The sequence below is a fragment of the Bubalus kerabau genome, chromosome 2 (genome assembly GCF_029407905.1).
Source record: "Bubalus kerabau isolate K-KA32 ecotype Philippines breed swamp buffalo chromosome 2, PCC_UOA_SB_1v2, whole genome shotgun sequence".
In the NCBI taxonomy this organism is placed as follows: domain Eukaryota; kingdom Metazoa; phylum Chordata; class Mammalia; order Artiodactyla; family Bovidae; genus Bubalus; species Bubalus kerabau.
The window spans coordinates 109,365,071-109,386,004 of record NC_073625.1 but is presented as its reverse complement, the minus strand read 5'-3'; the positions used below and the strand labels follow the sequence as shown (position 1 = coordinate 109,386,004).

The 20,934-nt window shown below is 37.6% G+C and overlaps 1 long non-coding RNA gene across 1 annotated transcript in view; it reads left to right on the top strand.

Moving 5' to 3' along the window:
• LOC129643555 (uncharacterized) overlaps positions 1 to 20,404 on the top strand; it is a 125,421-nt gene extending 105,017 nt beyond the window's left edge. Inside the window, exons 2-3 of the long non-coding RNA XR_008710367.1 lie at positions 8,182 to 8,336; positions 19,998 to 20,404. This is a non-coding gene — a long non-coding RNA (uncharacterized LOC129643555). The remainder of the gene's footprint in view (positions 1 to 8,181; positions 8,337 to 19,997) is intronic.
• Positions 20,405 to 20,934: the final 530 nt, after the last annotated feature.

The window sequence follows — 20,934 nt, the reverse complement described above, 5'->3', positions numbered from 1 at the left end:
TTTCTGGTTCCTCCCCTTTTCTAAATCCAGCTTGAACATCTGAAAGTGCACCGTTCACATACTGTTGAAGCCTGGCTTGGAGAATTTTGAATAATAGTTTACTACCGTGTGAGAGGAATGCAATTGTACGGTAGTTTGAGCATTCTTTGGCATCGCCTTTGCTTGGAATTGGAATGAAAACTGACCTTTTCCATTCCTGAGGCCACTGGTGCTGCTGCTAAGTCGCTTCAGTCGTGTCCGACTCTGTGCGACCCCGTAGACGGCAGCCCACCAGGCTCCCCCGTCCCTGGGATTCTCCAGGTAAGAACACTGGAGTGGGTTGCCATTTCCTTCTCCAATGCATGAAAGTGAAAAGTGAAAGTGAAGTTGCTTAGTGGTGTCCGACTCTTCACGACCCCATGGACTGCAGCCCACCAGGCTCCTCCGTCCATGGGATTTTCCAGGCAAGAGTACTGGAGTGGGGTGCCATTGCCTTTTTACAAATTTGCTGGCATATTGAGTGCAGCACTTTCACAGCATTATCATTTAGGATTTAAAATAGCTCAACTGGAATTCCATCACTTCCACTAGCTTTGTTCTTAGTGATGCTTCCTAAGGCAAAATTGACTTCGCCTTCTAGGATTTTTGGCTCTTGGTCAGTGATCACACCATCAGCAAACAGAAATACATCAGAAAATGTGAAATATATTTTGCTTCTTTTAATCTCTATAAAATATAGTTATCTAAAATATATAAACTAAACTATCATTGTATTGTAGCAAATATAGAAGTAAATGATAAAGGAATCAGAACAAAGGCCCAGGAAAGTACAATAAAAGTATACAGTTGTATATTTTGTGTAAAGATATGCATTATTGCTTGAAATTAGACTGCAATAAATAAAATCAGCCCTAATACCACCACTCATTTTTAAAAAGTGAAAAAGAGGTACAGCTAACATTCCAACAAAGAAGATAAAATATAATCATAAAATTTCTAATTAATCCTTAAAAAGGTAACTAGATAGTAGAAAAAGGAGACAAAAATCTAATGGAATGGACATAAAATAATCTATAGACTTAATTCAAACATATTCATAACCACATTAAATGTATATGTTCTAAATATTCTAACTTTTACAAGAGATTTTAAGTGTAGATAAAAATCAAGATCCATGTGCAAATCCAAATCCAATTCTGTTTTTGATTTCTAATTTAATTTCATTGCTTTCAGAGAACATAACTCATACTATTGCTGCTGCTAAGTCGCTTCAGTCCTGTCCGGCTCTGTGTGACCCCATAGACGGCAGCCCACCAGGCTCCCCCGTCCCTGGGATTCTCCAGGCAAGAACACTGGAGTGGGTTGCCATTTCTTTAGTAATTCCACCCTCAATATATAGTCACATAGATTAAAAGGAAAAGGAAAAAATGATATTGCATGCTAAAATTAATGAAAGAAGCTAGAGTGGCTATATTAATATCAAAAAATTATTTTTCAGACCAAAGAATATTGCTAGAAATAGAGGGTTATTTCAGAATGATTAAAGGGGTCAATTTATCAAGTGAACATAATAATCCTAAATGATCATACTCTTAAATAACTGAGCTTAAAAATAGATTAAGCAAAAACTAGTAGAACTGAAAAGGTAGGCAAATCCATGATCATATTTAGATGTTTTAACACTCTTTTCTCAATAATTGATAGATTAAGTAGTCAGAAAATCAGTAAGGATAAAAAAGAGTTGAAAAATACTATCAAACAATCTTTTGCAATTGACATTATAAAAACATTGACCCAATAACAGCACAAAACATGTTTTTCTCAAGTGCATGTTGAAAATTTTAATGATAGGACATATTCTGGATCATTAAACAAATATCAATAAATTTATAGACATTCAATAGTATGAGTGAGAGAAATGGCAAGAGATGCTTAAGTAGTCCTCTGCAGTTTGGTGCAAGTCGCAGACGACTTTTCTTTCTGCAGAGCACTAAGATCTGCTCAGCCTCAGAACACTTGCTTTTTAACCTTGCATATGATGTCATCCAAGAAGGTTACCCTCTCAGTGCTCAGCCGGGAGCAGTTGGAAGGAGTTGGAGCACGAGTCCGCAGAAGCATCAGAAGACCCGAGTTAAAAAATCTGGATCCATTTTTACTATTTGATAAATTTAAAGGTGGTAGACCAGGTGGATTTTCTGATCACCCACACCAAGGTTTTGAAACAGCAATTTTCATCATCTGTGGATTCTGGATCAGCGAATTCACCTACTCCTAAATTTATTAATAACTGTGGTGCTCACACCATCATTTGTGGGTATGCACATGCTCCCATGGAGAAGGAAAATGGCAACCCACTCCAATGTTCTTGCCTGGAGAATCCCAGGGACGGGGGAGCCTGGTGGGCTGCCACCTATGGGGTCGCACAGAGTCGGACAGGACTGAAGCGACTTAGCAGCAGCAGCAATAGTATGAGTTATGTTCTCTGAAAGCAATGAAATTAAATTAGAAATCAAGAACAGAAAAATATCTAGAAAGGGCCAAAATATTTGGAAACTAAATAACACATTTCCAAATATCTGTGTCCTAACTTCATAAGAGAAGTTAAAGCTGAATGAAAGTATTGAACTAACATATTGAAGTATAGAAGTGTGGAAGTATTGAGCTAAATGAAAACAAAAACACAAAATAAGAAATTTGTAGTGCACAAAATAAGAAATGTAGTGCATTTAAAACAGTGCTTAGGGAGAAATTTTTAGCATTTAAATTTTGGTGGTTTTAAAAATATGCTCATAATTTCTTTTAGGCAACACCTTTAAAGAGGTAGAGCTTAATTACTCTCCCTTTCAGTGTGGGATACATTTAGTCTTTTGCTTACACTTATTAGAATAAGACAGAAGTAACAGTACGTTATTTCTGAAAACAGGTTATAAAAGACTCAGTTTCCATGTTGGATGACGTCTATCTAAGGAATTATTAATACTGGAGACAGCTATTTCAGGACATTCAGACAACCTATAGACTGGCTTATGCAGCAGGAAACAGGTCCTTTGCTGATAGCCAGAGAGGAGCCAAAGTCTGCCAGCAAACATATGCTTGCGCTTGGAAGTACATGATCTTCTAGACATACTATCCGATGATACTGCAACCCTGGCCAACAGCTTGATTGTAAACTCATGGGAGATCTTGAGTCAGAACTCTCTGGCTAAGCCACACTCAGATCTCTGGTCCACTGAAAGTGTGAAATAAGAAATGTTTGTTTGTTTTTAAACCTCTGAATTTGGGAGTAATTTATTATGCAGCAATATGTGAATAGTAGAAACTTTTGGTGCTGAGAATGGAGTGTTGTCATAATAAAAACCCTAAAATGTTGGTGTGTCTTTGATACCAGGCAGCTGTCTTTTGTGAGTCTGTTATGGAAAACTTAAATGTCTTTAAGGCACTGTTAACAGAAGTCTCATTATCTTAGATAAGGCTGCTGCTGAGGACATTCAGGAACGTGACCTAAATGTTATTGAACACTGGAAGAAGGGAGATCCTTCTTATATAGTGGTAGAAAGTTCAACATGGACACCATCCATCATGTTGAAAGTAGGAAATATACTTGATGAACTGGATGATCTGGCTAAGGATATTTCCAGTCAAAATTTTGAATGTGCTGCTTGTTTGTTTCCTTGCTTCTTAATATAAAATTCAAGAGAAGAGAGGTATATTAACAAAGTGCTTTTAAACATGAAGAAACTGGAACTTGATGGTTTTGAAAATTCCGTCTCTACAGACAACAAATGCTTAAATTAAGCAATGAGAAAAATGAAACCTAGTGCACTAAAGTTTAAGCCAAGAGAATGACTGTAAAATCTTTTGTTAAGATCTCAGGAAGATCAACAGTGATGTATCAGGGTGCTGTTCAGTGAAACAAAATGTTCTCTAAATAGAACAAAGTTGTGCCTCATACATCTTCTCTAGAGGGCTGTTAGGAAGCTTCAGGGTGTCTCCATTCAGCATTTTTATGAGAAACTCAAAATACAGAAATAGAAAAGGGCATATGTTAACAAAATTTATGTGTGTAACTTTTTTCTAATGGAATAGGCTCAGTAAGTCAGAGAAGATCCATAGCGATTTTCGAAGCATTGTAGATACAGAAACATTACCAGTTGACTAAAAGACTTAGAGGCCGTACAAAGGGACCTTAAATGAAAAGAGAACTTGGGACCTCCCAAATTTTGTTGGCAGATAGGAGACTGAGAAACCACCGAGCTACAAACAATCACTGCCTTTTGTGATGAAGGAAAGATGACTGAGTAGGCAGAACCGACAGCCCAGAGGGCAGAACTGAGAGCCAAAGTAAATTATTCGCAGGCTTTGAGACCTACCAGGAATTTCCAATATTTGCTGGCTATATTTCAGAATTGCTGTAGCCTTTTTTGTGCTAATGATTTCACCTGTTATGTTTTCTTTCTTAATGATTTTCTTCAGTTTTGGGAACGTTTTTAGACTTTTTTTTCAAATAGTATCTCTGCCTCTTTCTTTCTCTCATTTCCTCTGGGACATTTGCTAAGCATTTGTTAGTACTCCTTGGTGGTGCACCAGGTTTTGAGTCGTCTTATATGATCTTCAGAGAATAATGTTCTTCTTATAAAATTTCTTTCTCTTTGTTGATAGTCTCTCTGTGAGTGATGAGAATCATTGTATTTAATTGTTTAGACACACTTGTCCTATTTTTTGAATGCACTTATGCTAGTTGATTAGGTCTATGTTGAATAAATTTAACATCTGGGTCCTCTCAGGAATAGTTTCTATTGAATTAATTTATTCCTGGGTATGGTTAGTACTTTCGTGTTTCTTTTAATTTTTTGTTAACAAATGAGTATTTGGAATAATATAATATGTTAACTCTAGAAATTTCTTTCTCTCTGTTAGATTTGGTGTTGTTGCTCTTTATTTTTTTAGTGACTTTTCTGAACTAATTCTATAAAGTCTGTATTCTTAATAGTGTGCTGCCTCTGAAACCTCTGATTGATAAAATTACTAATCTTTTAATGATTCATCAGAGATTTATTTAAATGCCTTCAATAGATAAATCTTTCATCCTTTTCAGAGGGTCTCTGTATGTGGGTAAATACATGCCTTCAGTACACAGGCTGGTCATAACTCTGCCCTATCCTTCATTTCCTGTTTGGATAGTATGTATATTCAGCCACACCTGAGAGGTTGAGGGTGCTCCCAGGTCTTCCTTGGGCATATGTACAACCTTGAAAATGCACAGCATGCAGACTTTTATAGCTAGAGAAACATGTTAAAGATTTCCAGAGTTTCCTATGGACATCTTGTTCCTCAAATATTACTTTTAACATTTTTGTTGTTGTTGTTAGGCTCATATTTACCTCAGTGGTATTACAGACCTGAGAAACGGCAAAGGTAAACAACTGCCATTGATTTTTTCCCAACAAAGGCCACAGAAGTAGAGATTCTGTAATGCAGTAAGCTCTGAGTTAGGTTAAATTATGACAGTGCTCTGTAAATCGGACTTTTCTAGATGTTTAAATGTAATAATAACAATAGTATGGAAAAGGGATGTTCTGAAGAAATGAAGTCCTCATCTGCTCTTTGTGGTTGTTCTAAGACTCCTGGTTTTCACTGCTGTTGTGGTTAAGAAGTTCTTTGGTTTCAAGACTACCATGAAATCTTTAAATTAGATTGATAATGAATATCTTTGGAGAGAGGAATGGGAATAGGCCAAGCATAAAAAGTCAAAAACTCTGCTTTTGTTACCAAGGTACAGCAGTTTTGTTTTGTTTGGCTTTTACACAAATACTCCTCTCATTGTCACAAACCTGTGAATAATTTCCAGAGTCCTGAGAAAGTTGATTTTGACATTTTTTTCTAGAATTTTCAATGATTTTATGGAGGAAGATTCATAGAGTTTCACAATGTATCTTTGGGGAAGCCCTATTCCTCCATTTAAATTTTTAAAATAGGAATTGAAACATCTATTCTAAACTTCATTTGGAAATGCAAAAGTCATTGAGCAGCCAAAAAAATTCTGAGGAATATAAAGCTTAAAGCAATAGTAATGGAGGCTATGTGGTATTGGTATCAAAATAAACAGTTAAATGAAACAGATGAAGAGTTAAGGAAGAAGCTCACAGATATGTGGACAACTGTTTTTGTTTTTTACAAAGTTGCAGAGCCAGTTTAGTGGAGAAAGAATACTATTTTCAACATTGGTTATTTGTGTAGGTAAACCAAAAACCAAAGAGATCTTTGATAAATACCTCACCCTGTATTAGAAAAGCTAACTCCAAAAATATTTTGGACCTAAATGTATAACCTAAAACTAGAAAACTTAGAAGAATTCATAGGAAAACTTTTGTGATGTGTGTTTAGGGAAAGATTTCTTGGCTACGAGATCAAAAGCATAATCCATAAAAGAACAGATTGGAAACTTGAACTTCAGACAAATTAGAAACTTTGTTTTTGAAGCATGATGTTAATATTAAAATAATGAAAAGGTAAGCCACAGACTGAAGAAAATATTTGTAACTATATATATTATAAAGTATTTGTATCCAGAATATATAAAGAATTTTTAAGACTAAATAACAGGATGAAAAACAACTCAGTTAAAGTTTTATTTAAACAGATAGTTCATTATTAAATAAATGAAAGCAAAAATATAATGTAATACTACATTATTATAATTGAAAAAAATAAAAAAGACTATATCATTTAAGGGGAAGTATATGGAGAAAATGGAACCCTCATACATTGTTGGTTAGAGTGTGGAAGATTATAACCACTTTAGAAAACAGTTTGGCAGTTTGTTTGTTTTTTTTTCTAAATCAGTGTACAACTGCCATATTATCTAGCCCTTTGCCCCAGATATTTATCCAAGAGGAAGGATAGAATATGTCCACAGTTAGACTTGTACATGAATATTCATTTTTATCAACAATTACCTGAAATTAGAAACGATTGTTTCTATCAATAGATGAATGGATATAATATGACACTATCCAGCTATTGGAGAAGGAAATGGCAACCCACTCCAGTATTCTTGCCTGCTGCTGCTGCTGCTGCTGCTGCTAAGTCGCTTCAGTCCTGTCCGACTCTGTGCGACCCCATAGATGCCAGCCCATCAGGCTCCCCGATCCCTGGGATTCTCCAGGCAAGAATACTGGAGTGGGTTGCCATTTCCTTTTCCAATGCATGAAGTGAAAAGTGAAAGTGAAGTCGCTCAGTTGTGTCCGACTCTTAGCGGCCCCATGGACTGCAGCCTACCAGGCTCCTCCGTCCATGGGATTTTCCAGGCAAGAGTACTGGAGTGGGGTGCCATTGCCTTCTCCTAGAGAATCCCAGGGATGGGGGAGCCTGGTGGGCTGCTGTCTATGGGGTCGCACAGAGTTGGACACAACTGAAGTGACTTAGCAGCAGCAGCAGCAGCATCCAGCAATAAAAAGAAGGGAACTATTGATACATGATCCAAAAGCAATGAATCTCAGAACACTTGCATTTAACGGAAGAAGCTAGACCAAAAAATAAAAAGTTTATATAGTATATGGTCCTATGAATGTTAAATTCTATAAAATGCAAACTAATCTATATTGATGGAAAGCATATCCATGCTTATATAGGACAATGTACAGGGAGTGGGTGAAAAGACAGGAGGATAAATTACAAAAGACATGAGAAAAATGTGGGGAGTGATGTATGGTTTCATTATCTTATCTACGGTAATAGTTTCATTGAAGTACATAAGTCAAAACATCATTTTGTACCCTAAACATGTACAATATGTTACATGTCAATTATATCTCCAATAAAGTTGTTAAAAATAATTTCAGCCATTTTGATGAATGAAGTGTATTTTTTTTTAGGTTAGTGATAAAACAATATCCTTGGATTAAGAAAAAAGTATACAGTATCATTAGTCATCATCAAAATGAAATTAAAACCATGTTATAGGAAGATAACCCCCAAACTCCTGGAATTGCAGCATTTTAATCTCCACAGACACACCCCCTGGTGAAACTGGGGGAAAATTATGGTGAAAACATAAGTGGCAAAATCGTGTTTTGTGTTTTTTTTTAACGAAACAGTTTAAAGTTTCTGGAAATCATCCTAAGGGCACAGAACAAATGAAGAAATATTTTTAAAAAATGATTTTAAGGTTTGTTAAACACCACTCAATTTTGATTATTTTAGAGAAGAAGCCGTATTTGCACCTTAAAGATATTGGCAATCCATCACCATATATAGTTCAGTCCGTGTGGAGTTTATGAAGAGAAACTTTGTTCTTGAGTAAAACTGCAATCCAGACATGCTGCTTGCTATCTGGTAACAGAGTGTGAATCAAAGAGGTAAGATTTTAAAAAGTCAAATTACCTGAAATTATTAAACAGGCATCAACAACATACTTTCATTTTCCACGGCTTCATGGTAAGGTATCAGGTTTTTTTTTTTTTTTTTTTTGCACCTAGAATTTGATATCAGTGTTTATCTAAAATTTTTTTCAAAAAGAGCTACACTTTCCAGGGTCATAGATATTCATGCTTGTAACATTTAGATTTTCTTTATATGAGGCAGTAATCAATCCAGGTGAGAGTGAGTGAACTGCACAGGATGGTGACTATAGGAAGGAGTTGAAGAGTTGGTGGGAAATCTGACTTTTTATAGCCTGTTACTCTCTTTTTTTATTACAGAGATTCAATCATGAGAATTTATAGTTTTCTTGCTATTTATTAATAATTTCAATATGTTATTTACTTTGTAATAACTTAAAGAAATGACTTGAATTAAATTTAACATCACTATATGTTACTTGTGTTTCGTAAACTTTGGAGACTATTTCCTTTAGACAGTACCCATTTAAAAATTAACAAATTCAGTCTTTTTTTTTTAATTTTATTTTATTTAACTTTACAATATTGTATTGGTTTTGCCATATATCAAAATGAATCTGCCATAGATATACATGTGTTCCCCATCCTGAACCCTCCTCCCTCCTCCCTCCCCATACCATCCCTCTGGGTCGTCCCAGTGCACCAGCCCCAAGCATCCAGTATCGTGCATCAAACCTGGACTGGTGACTCATTTCATATATGATATTATACATATTTCAATGCCATTCTCCCAAATCATCCAACCCTCTCCCTCTCGCAGAGTCCAAAAGACTGTTTTATACATCAGTGTCTCTTTTGCTGTCTCATATACAGGGTTATTGTTACCATCTTTCTAAATTTCATATATATGCGTTAGTATACTGTATTGGTGTTTTCCTTTGTGGCTTACTTCACTCTGTATAATAGGCTCCAGTTTCATCCACCTCATTAGAACTGATTCAAATGTATTCTTTTTAATGGCTGAGTAATACTCCATTGTGCATATGTACCACAGCTTTCTTATCCATTCATCTGCTGATGGACATCTAGGTTGCTTCCATGTCCTGGCTATTATAAACAGTGCTGCGATGAACATTGGGGTACATGTGTCTCTTTCAATTCTGGTTTCCTCGGTGTGTATGCCCAGCAGTGGGATTGCTGGATCATAAGGCAGTTCTATTTCCAGTTTTTTAAGGAATCTCCACACTGTTCTCCATAGTGGCTGTACTAGTCTGCATTCCCACCAACAGTGTAAGAGGGTTCCCTTTTCTCCACACCCTCTCCAGCATTTATTGCTTGTAGACTTTTGGATCGCAGCCATTCTGACTGGTGTGAAATGGTACCTCATAGTGGTTTTGATTTGCATTTCTCTGATAATGAGTGATGTTGAGCATCTTTTCATGTGTTTGTTAGCCCTCTGTATGTCTTCTTTGGAGAAATGTCTATTTAGTTCTTTGGCCCATTTTTTGATTGGGTCATTTATTTTTCTGGAGTTGAGGTGTAGGAGTTGCTTGTATGTTTTTGAGATTAGTTGTTTGTCTGTTGCTTCATTTGCTATTATTTTCTCCCATTCTGAAGGCTGTCTTTTCACCTTGCTAATAGTTTCCTTTGTTGTGCAGAAGCTTTTAAGTTTAATTATGTCTCATTTGTTTATTTTTGCTTTTATTTCCAATGTTCTGGGAGGTGGGTCATAGAGGATCCTGCTGTGATGTATGTCGGAGAGTGTTTGCCTATGTTCTCCTCTAGGAGTTTTATAGTTTCTGGTCTTATGTTTAGATCTTTAATCCATTTTGAGTTTATTTTTGTGTATGCTGTTAGTGCTCTTTCTTTTACAAGTGTTTGACCAGTTTTCCCAGCACCACTTGTTAAAGAGATTGTCTTTAATTCGTTGTATATTCTTGCCTCCTTTGTCAAAGATGAGGTGTCCATATGTGTGTGGATTTATTTCTGGGCTTTCTATTTTGTTCCATTGATCTATATTTCTGTCTTTGTGCCAGTACCATACTGTCTTGATGACTGTGGCTTTGTAGTAGAGCCTGAAGTCAGGCAGGTTGATTCCTCCAGTTCTATTCTTCTTTCTCAAGATAGCTTTGGCTATTCGAGGTTTTTTGTATTTCCATACAAATTGTGAAATTATTTCTTCTAGCTCTGTGAAGAATACCGTTGGTAGCTTGATAGGGATTGCATTGAATCTATAAATTGCTTTGGGTAGTATACTCATTTTCACTATATTGATTCTTCCAATCCATGAACATGGTATATTTCTCCATCTATTAGTGTCCTTTTTGATTTCTTTCACCAGTGTTTTATAGTTTTCTATATATAGGTCTTTAGTTTCTTTAGGTAGATATAATTCTAAGTATTTTATTCTTTTCATTGCAATGGTGAATGGAATTGTTTAATACAGAGGCATAAAGTTTTTAGAAGGTGTTTTCTAGTTGGGTTGGCCCAGATACCTGAGTTTGTGGCATTAATATCTTTCCAGCCTGTGAGTTGACTGACTGAAGTGTTTGTAAGTGAATTAAGTCCACAGATAAAGATTAACCATTGCAAATCTCATATGCCCAACTGGAGATAATTTAACTTTAAATCTCAATGTTTTTTCTGTCATTATACCATGGGACATTGAAACTAACATACTTCTCTCATTCTTGGCAGACAGAAGGTATCTTTTCATGTAACACAGGTATACATTTCACTCATGTCCTTGAGTAGATATGAAATAACATAATATTTCAGTGTGGTATTGTGCAAAGAGGGTTGAATTTGGGATTAAATAGTCTCTAAAAAGAAAGAGTATAGCTCTCAAAATAGCTGAGCTTGACTCTTGGCTGTCTTACTTGTGAAATATGAGTTTGGGCAAGTTACTTAGTATTTTATGCCCATTTACTATCTGTGAAATGGTGAAACTAGAGTTATTTTGAAGAATAAATTATATGGATGCATGTGAAAAAGTGATCACCATATATGTTTAAATAATGTTTGCTAATATTATATTCCTTTTTTAAAAAATATGTTCAACTTTTTAGCACTATTACCTCAGTAAATTTCATTAACATTTCAGACATTCAGTTTACATGTATATAAAGTTGAAGTAGCATTGTTAAACCATTGTGAGAAGTTTTAATTAAATAACATTTTATCATATTTTATAAATGAAAAGCACAGCTATGTTAACTCTAGAGATGCCTTAATACAGAGTCTCAGTTGGAAAAATGATGTTTGTAATAACAGATATTTACCAAGCTCTTGTTTATATTCTTTGTACCACTGTAAATACTTTATATACTTTAAGTTATGTAATCCTTGCAACAAACCTGTACATTCGTTGAATTTGAAATTTGTTGATCTATAATGTAGCTAGGCTTCCCCAGAGGCTCAGTGGTAAAGAATGCAGGAGCTGCAGGAAACACAGGTTCAATCCCTGGGTCAGTAAGATCCTCTGAAGGAGGAAATGGCAACCAACTCCAATATTCTTGCCTGAAAAGTCCCATGGACAGAGGAGCCTGGTGGACTTCAGTCCATGGGGTCGCAAAGAGTCAGACATGACTGAAGCCACTAAGCATTAGCACTCAATAATGTAACTATGACTATTATTATAATTTTGCATATTAAGAAAACTAAGTCACAGAAATATCAAATTGGTAAGAGTGTGAACCAAGAGTGTATCAGATCAGTCGCTCAGTCGTATCCGACTCTTTGCGACCCCATGAATCGCAGCACGCCAGGGCTCCCTGTCTATCACTAACTCCCAGAGTTCACTGAGACTCACGTCCATAGAGTCAGTGATGCCATCCAGACATCTCATCCTCTGTTGTCCCCTTCTCCTCCTGCCCCCAATCCCTCCCAGCATCAGAGTCTTTTCCAATGAGTCAACTCTGCGTATGAGGTGACCAAAGTACTGGAGTTTCAGCTTTAGCGTCATTCCTTCCAAAGAAATCCCAGGGCTGATCTCCTTCAGAATGGACTGGCTGGATCTCCCTGCAGTCCAAGGGACTCTCAAGAGTCTTCTCCAACACCACAGTTCAAAAGCATCAATTCTTCGGTGCTCAGCCTTCTTCACAGTCCAACTCTCACATCCATACATGACCACAGGAAAAACCATAGCCTTGACTAAACGAACCTTTGTTGGCAAAGTAATGTCTCTGCTTTTGAATATGCTATCTAGGTTGGTCATAACCTTCCTTCCAAGGAGTAAGCGTCTTTTAATTTCATGGCTGCAATCACCATCTGTAGTGATTTTGGAGCCCAGAAAAATAAAGTCTGACACTGTTTCCACTGTTTCCCCATCTATTTCTCATGAAGTGGTGGGACCAGATGCCATGATCTTCATTTTCTGAATGTTCAGCTTTAAGCCCACTTTTTCACTCTCCACTTTCACTTTCATCAAGAGGCTTTTGAGTTCCTCTTCACTTTCTGCCATAAGGGTGGTGTCATCTGCATATCTGAGGTTATTGATATTTCTCCCGGCAATCTTGATTCTAGCTTGTGTTTTTTCCAGTCCAGTGTTTCTCATGATGTACTCTGCATATAAGTTAAATAAACAGGGTGAAAATATACAGCCTTGATGTACTGCTTTTCCTATTTGGAACCAGTCTGTTGTTCCATGTCCAGTTCTAACTGTTGCTTTCTGAGCTGCATACAGATTTCTCAAGAGGCAGATCAGGTGGTCTGGTATTCCCATCTCTTTCAGAATTTTCCACAGTTTATTGTGATCCACACAGTCAATGGCTTTGGAATAGTCAATAAAGCAGAAATAGATGTTTTTCTGGAACTCTCTTTCTTTTTCCATGATCCAGCAGATGTTGGCAATTTGATCTCTGGTTCCTCTGCCTTTTCTAAAACCAGCTTGAACATCAGGAAGTTCACGGTTCACATATTGCTGAAGCCTGGCTTGGAGAATTTTGAGCATTACTTTACTAGCGTGTGAGATGAGTGCAACTGTGTAGTAGTTTGAGCATTCTTTGGCATTGCCTTTCTTTGGGATTGGAATGAAAACTGACCTTTTCCAGTCCTGTGGCCACTGCTGAGTTTTCCAAATTTTCTGGCATATCGAGTGCAGCACTTTCACAGCATCATCTTTCAGGATTTGGAATAGTTCAACTGGAATTCCATCACCTCCACTAGCTTTGTTCATAGTGATGCTTTCTAAGGCCCACTTGACTTCACATTCCAGGATGTCTGGCTCTAGGTCAATGATCACACCATTGGGATTATCTGGGTCATGAAGATCTTTTTTGTACAGTTCTTCTGTGTATTCTTGCCACCTCTTCTTAATATCTTCTGCTTCTGTTAGGTCCATACCATTTCTGTCCTTTATCGAGCTCATCTTTGCATGAGATGTTCCTTTAGTATCTCTGATTTTCTTGAAGAGATCCCTAGTCTTTCCCAATCTGTTGTTTTCTTCTATTTCTTTGCATTGATCGCTGAAGAAGGCTTTCTTATCTCTTCTTGCTATTCTTTGGAACTCTGCATTCAGAAGCTTATATCTTTCCTTTTCTCCTTTGCTTTTCACTTCTCTTCTTTTCACAGCTATTTGTAAGGCCTCCCAAGACAGCCATTTTGCTTTTTTGCATTTCTTTTCCATGGGGATGGTCTTGATCCCTGTCTCCTGTACAATGTCACAAACCTCATTCCATAGTTCATCAGGCACTCTATCTATCAGATCTAGGCCCTTAAATCTATTTCTCACTTCCACTGTATAATCATAAGGGATTTGATTTAGGTCATACCTGAATGGTCTAGTGGTTTTCCCTACTTTCTTCAGTTTAAGTCTGAATTTAGTCAGCTCCTGGTCTTGTTTTTGCTGACTGTATAGAGCTTCTCCATCTTTGGATGCAAAGAATATAATCAATCTGATTTCGGTGTTGACCATCTGGTGATGTCCATGTATAGAGTCTTCTCTTGTGTTGTTGGAAGAGGGTGTTTGTTATGACCAGTGCATTTTCTTGGCAAAACTCTATTAGTCTTTGCCCTGCTTCATTCTGGATTCCAAGGCCAAATTTGCCTGTTACTCCAGGTGTTTCTTGACTTCCTACTTTTGCATTCAGTCCCCTATAATGAAAAGCACATCTTTTTTGGGTGTTAGTTCTAAAAGGTCTTGTAGGTCTTCATAGAACCATTCAACTTCAGCTTCTTCAGTGTTACTGGTTGGGGCATAGACTTGGATTACTGTGATATTGATTGGTTTGCCTTGGAAATGAACAAAGATCATTCTGTCGTTTTTGAGATTGCATCCAAGTACTGCATTTTGGACTCTTTTGTTGACCATGATGGCCACTCCATTTCTTCTGAGGGATTCCTGCCCGCAGTAGTAGATATAATGATCATCTGAGTTAAATTCACCCATTCCAGTCCATTTTAGTTCGCTGATTCCTAGAATGTCAACATTTACTCTTGCCATCTCTTGTTTGACCACTTCCAATTTGCCTTGATTCATGGACTTGACATTCCAGGTTCCTATGCAATATTGCTCTTTACAGCATCGGACCTTGCTTCTATCACCAGTCACATCCACAGCTGGGTATTGTTTTTGCTTTGGCTCCATCCCTTCATTCTTTCTGGAGTTATTTCTCCACTGATCTCCAGTAGCATATTGGGCACCTACAGACCTGGGGAGTTCCTCTTTCAGTATCCTATCATTTTGCCTTTTCATACTGTTCATGGGGTTCTCAAGGCAAGAATACTGAAGTGGTTTGCCATTCCCTTCTCCAGTGGACCACATTCTGTCAAATCTCTCCACCATGACCCGCCCATCTTGGCTTGCCCCACGGGCATGGCTTAGTTTCATTGAGTTAGACAAGGCTGTGGTCCTAGTGTGATTAGATTGACTAGTTTTCTGTGAGTATGGTTTCAGTGTGTTTGCCCTCTGATGCCCTCTTGCAACACCTACTGTCTTAGTTGGGTTTCTCTTACCTTGGGCGTGGGGTATCTCTTCAAGGCTGCTCCAGCAAAGCGCAGCCATTGCTCCTTACCTTGGACGAGGGGTATCTGCTCACCGCCACCCTTCCTGGCCTTCAATGTGGGATAGCTCCTCTAGGCCCTCCTGCGTCCACGCAGCCACGGCTCCTTGGACGTGGGGTTGGTCCTCCCGCCCGTCGCCCCTGGCCTCGGGCTTGGGGCGTGGGGTATATCCTCCCAGCTGCCGCCCCTGACCTCAGATGCGGGGTAACAAGAGTGTATATGAGGGGATATATTTGAGCTTGCGTATTCCATCTGAATGTAGGACTAGCTTCCAATAATGTGTGTGTGACAGGGGGAGTTGACTTCAACTTTAAAGAGCAGAAAAAAGGAAAAAATAGAAGATAAAAGGTACAGTGTGAATAAAATTAATAGAATAGTAAAAATGACCAAATCATAATGAGAAAAATGCTAACCCAGAATATTTATTATGTGTTTATTTTCCTCCAAATTCATATCGCAGATAAGAATAATAAAATTTACTACTATCTTCCTATCTAGCTGAAAAGAAAAGATAAAAACATGGAATTATTGGAAACAGTATAAAATCATATATTTCAGTGCAGTCATTCAGTCGCGTCTGACTCTTTGCTACCCCATGGACTGCAGCATGCCAGGCTTCCCTGTCCACCAACTCCCGAGGCGTACTCAAACTCATGTTCATCGAGTCGGTGATGCCATCCAACCATCTCATCCTCTGTCATCCCCTTCTCCTCCTGCCCTCAATCTTTCCCAGCATCAGGGTCTTTTCCAAGTACTAGATATAACTGTGTGTATGTGTGACAGTGAAACAAGTAAAATATTTTCCTTCACTCTTTATATTTTTTTCAAAATTTCATTCATGAAGATTGAAAAGGAATGTTACTATTGTATGAAAAGCTCCAAGAAAAACACAATTTAAAACACTGTTTCTAACTAAAACTGAAGGTACTGGTAATTAAAGAAGAGGGTCAAGGTGACCAGTATTTCTTCAGACATCCTAAGATTTATGCCAGTGACAGAATGCGCTGAACTGCAGAATAGAGAAGGTGAAACACTAAAGAAACCCAGTATTTTAATGTCACCTTTAAGGATGAAGTAATAATAATAGGCTTTTTTTCCCCCAACAATTGTTTGAAAAAGATGAAAGAGGAGGACAATTGAATCTTTGTATTCTTCCCCTGATGCCGTGTCATTTTTTTACAGTTCATACTTCAGATATAAAATCAAATGGAAACCAGTTTACTCCCTGAGCAAATTTGTAGCATTGTTTTCAGTGTGGGTTCCACATACCATCATCTTCAAAATCATCTATGATGCCTATGTAGGTTCTTTTTTCTAGATGGCCAACAGATTTATGAAAAGGTGCTCAGCATCATGAATCATCAAGGAAATGCAAATCAAAAGCACAATGAGTGATCACTTCACAACTGTTAGAATGGCTATCGTCAAAAACACAAGAGGTAACAAGCTTTGGCAAGAATGTGGAGAAAAGGGAACTCTTGTGCGCTCTTGGTGGGGAAGTAAAGAGGTACAGCCACCATGGAAAATAGTATGGAGATTTCTCAAAAACAATAAAAAAAAAATAGAACTAGCATATGATTGAGAAATCCCACTTCTGGGAGCATATCCAAAGGAAATGAAAACATGATTTCAAAGGGATATCTGTATTCTTATGTTCATTGGAGCATTATTCATAATAGCCAAGATACTGAAACAACCTAAGTGTTCCTCTATAGGTAAATGGATAAAGAAAATATGATTATATATTATTCAGCCATGAGAATGTAGGAAAACCTACCTTTTGCAACAACATAGATGGACCTTGAGGGTTTTATGCTAAGTGAAGTTAAATCAAACAGAGAAAGGCAAGTACTGTATGATATCATTTACATATGGAATCAAGAAAAATTTGATTCACTCTAGTGGATGAAATGATAACAAGATTGTGGACATTTTGGGTTGGAACAGAGTCTTGAACATCTATGTGGCTGTAAATGGCAACATTCCCTCAGTTCTCAATCTGCTAGTGGCCCAAGCAGCATCCTAAGCTTCCCTTAGTTTCTTGCTTTTGTGAATACATACTTGCCCTGAATTGCAGAGAGCCTAAATTGATTGAAGTCATGAATCTACTCCTCAAATGATTCTTAGGGTGTGCTTATAACCTCCTATTTATTTTTCTTTGTTCAGTTGCTAAGTGGTATCCAACTCTTTGTGACCCCGTAGACTTCAGCATGATAGGCTTCCCTGTCCTTTACCATCTCCTGTAGTTTGCTCAAACTCATATCCATTGAGCCATGATGCCATCTAACCATCCCATCCTCTGTCACCCCCTTCTCTTCCTGCCCTCAATCTTTCCCAGGATCAGGATCTTTTCCAGTGTGTCAGCTTTTCATCAGGTGATCAAAGTATTGGAGCTTCAGCATTAGTCCTTCCAATAAATATTCAGGGCTGATTTCCTTTAGGATTGACTGGTTTGATCTCCTTGCAGTCCAAGGGACTCTCAAGAGCCTTCTCCAGCACCACAATGTGAAAGCATCATTTCTTCAGTTCTCATCCTTCTTTATGGTCCAATTCTCACATCTGTACATGACTACTGGAAAAGCCATAGATCTGACTATATGGACATTTTGCTGGCAAAGGGATGTCTCCGCTTTTTAATGCACCATCTAGGTTTGTTAAAGCTTTCCTTCTAAGGAGCAAGGGTCTTCTAATTTCATGGCTGCATTCACTGTCTGCAGTGTTTGAGCCCAAGAAAATAAAATGTGTCACTGTTTCCACTTTTCCCCCATCTGTTTGCCAGGAAGTAATGGGACCAGATGCTATGATCTTATTTATTGAATGTTGAGTTTTAAGCCAGCTTTTTTACTCTTCTCTTTCACCTTCATCTAGAGGCTCTTTAGTTCCTCTTTGCTTTCTGCCATTTGAATGTTATCATCTGCATATCTGAGGTTGTTGATATTTCTCCCAGCAATCTTGATTCCAGCTTGAGCTTCATCCAGCCCGGCATTTTGCATGATGTACTCTGCATATAAATTAAATAAGCAGGGTGACAATACAGAGTCTTGACATACGCCTTTCCCAATTTTGAGCCAGTCCATTTTTCCATGTCCAATTCTAACTGTTGCTTCTTGACCTGCATACAGGTTTCTCAGGAGACAGGTAAGGTGGTCTGGTATTCCCATCTCTTAAATATTTTCCACAGTTTGTTGTGATCCACACTGTCCAAGGCTTTCGCATAGTCAATGAAACAGAAATATATGTTTTTTTCCTGGGATTCCCTTGCTTTTTCTGTGATCCAACGAATGTTGGTAATTTGATCTCTGGTTTTTCTGCCTTTTTTTCTAAATCCAACTTGTACATCTGTAAGTTCTTGGTTCATGCACTGCTGAAGCATAACTTTAAGGATTTTGACCATTACCTTCCTAGCATGTAAAATGAGTCCAGTTGTATGGAGGTTTAAACATTTTTTTAACATTGTTGTTCTTTGGGATTGGAATGAAAACTGACCTTTTCAGTCTTGTGGCCACTGCTGAGTTTTCCAAATTTGCTGATCTACTGAATGCAGCAATTTCACAACATCATCTTTTAGGACTGAAATAGTTCAGCTGGAATTCCACCACCTCAACTATCTTTGCTCATAGTGATGCTTCCTAAGGCCCACTTGACTTTGAATTCCAGGATGTCTGGCTGTAGATGTGTGACCATACCATTGTGATTATCTGGATCACTAATACCTTTTTTGTTTAGTTCTATTGTGTATTCTTGCAGCTTCTTCTAAATCCCCTCTAGTTCTGCTAGGTCCTTGCTGTTTCCGTCCTTTATTGCACCCATCTTTGCGTGACTTGTTCATTTGGTATCTCTTACTTTCTTGAAGAGATTTCTAGTCTTTCCCATTCTATTGTTTTCCTTTATTTATTTGTGTTGGTCACTTAAGAATGCTTTCCTATCTCTCCTTGCTATTCTCTGGAATTCTGCATTCAGTTGGGTATATCTTTCCCTTTCTCCATTGCCTTTTGCTTCTCTTCTTTTTTTTTAATTTTTTAAAATAAATTTACTTATTTTAATTGGAGGTTAATTACTTTAAAATATTGTATTGGTTTTGCCATACATCAACATGAATCCGCCACACGTATATGCGTGTTCCCCATCCTGAACCCCCCTCCCTCCTCCCTCCCCGTACCATCCCTCTGTGTCGTCTCAGTCAGTGCACCAGCCCCAAGCATCCAGTATCACACATCGTTAGGCCTCATCAGACAAACATTTTGCCTTCTCACATTTCTTTTGCTTTGGGATTTATAGGTAACTTCCTATAAGAAACATGTAAAACACTCCCATATTCAGAAATGTGATCACCAAATGTTTGAAAAAAAAATATAGACTGTGAAAGCAGCACATTGGATTCTAACTATGTATTAAGCATTGGTTTAATCACTGTTTTGAGTCCTCACATCAACAATTGAAGCTAATATTATACCCATTGCACAGATGGGAAAATTGAGGCCAGAGAAGTTGGATAACTCATTCAAAGTTATTAGGTTGGTACAATAGTGACTGATTTTTGCAATCCTGAAATTTGCTATTTGACATTGGAATACGTTCTTAAATAAATATGATTATGTTATATATCATTTTAGTGTGCATTTCTTGCTTTATGTTTTTTTGCTGACTTATTATTTGCTTATTTTATATTTATTTTAGACTATGGAAATGATGTTAGACAAAAAGCAAATTCAAGCAATTTTATTATGCAAGTTGAAAATGGGTTGTAAAGCAGTGGAGTGGAGACAACTCACAACATCAACAATGCATTTGGCCCAGGAACTGATAATGTACTGAACAGTGCAGTGGTGATTAAAAAAGTTTTGTAAAGGAGATGAGAGCCTTGAAGATGAAGAGCATACTGGCTGGCCATTTGAAGTTTGAGAATGATGAACTGAGAGCCATATTTGAAGCTGAACCTCTTACAACTACATGAGAAGTTGCTGAAGAACTCAACACGGACCATTCTACGGTGGTATGGCATTTGAAGTAAATTAGAAAGGTGAAAAAGCTTGACAAGTGGGTGCCTTGTGAGCTGACCAAAAATTAAAAAAACAAAAAAACATCATTTTGAAGTGTCATTGTCTCTTACTCTATACAACTACAGTGAACCATTTTTCTATCCAATTGTGCCATGCAATGAAAAATACATTTTATAGGACAACCAGACCAGCTCAGTGGTTGGGCCAAGAGGAAACTCCAAAGCACTTCCAAAAGCCAAACTTGGACACACACACACACAGACACAAAGCTCATGATCACTGTTTGGTGGTCTGCTGCCCATCTGATCCGCTACAGCTTTCTGAATCCTGGTCAAGCCATACAACCAGTGCTTTGAAAGTTCAATGAACTGGGCTTTGAAGTTTTGCCTCATCTGCCATATTCAGCTGATCCCTCACCAACTGACTACCAATTCTTAGAGCATCTTGACAACATTTTTGCACGGAAAACACTTCCATAACCAGCAGGATTCAGAAAATACTTTCCAAGAGTTCATCAAATGCTGAAGCACAGATTTTTACACTACAGGAATAAACAAATTTATTTCTTGTGGGTAAAATGTGTTGATTGTAATGCTTCCTATTTTGATAATAAA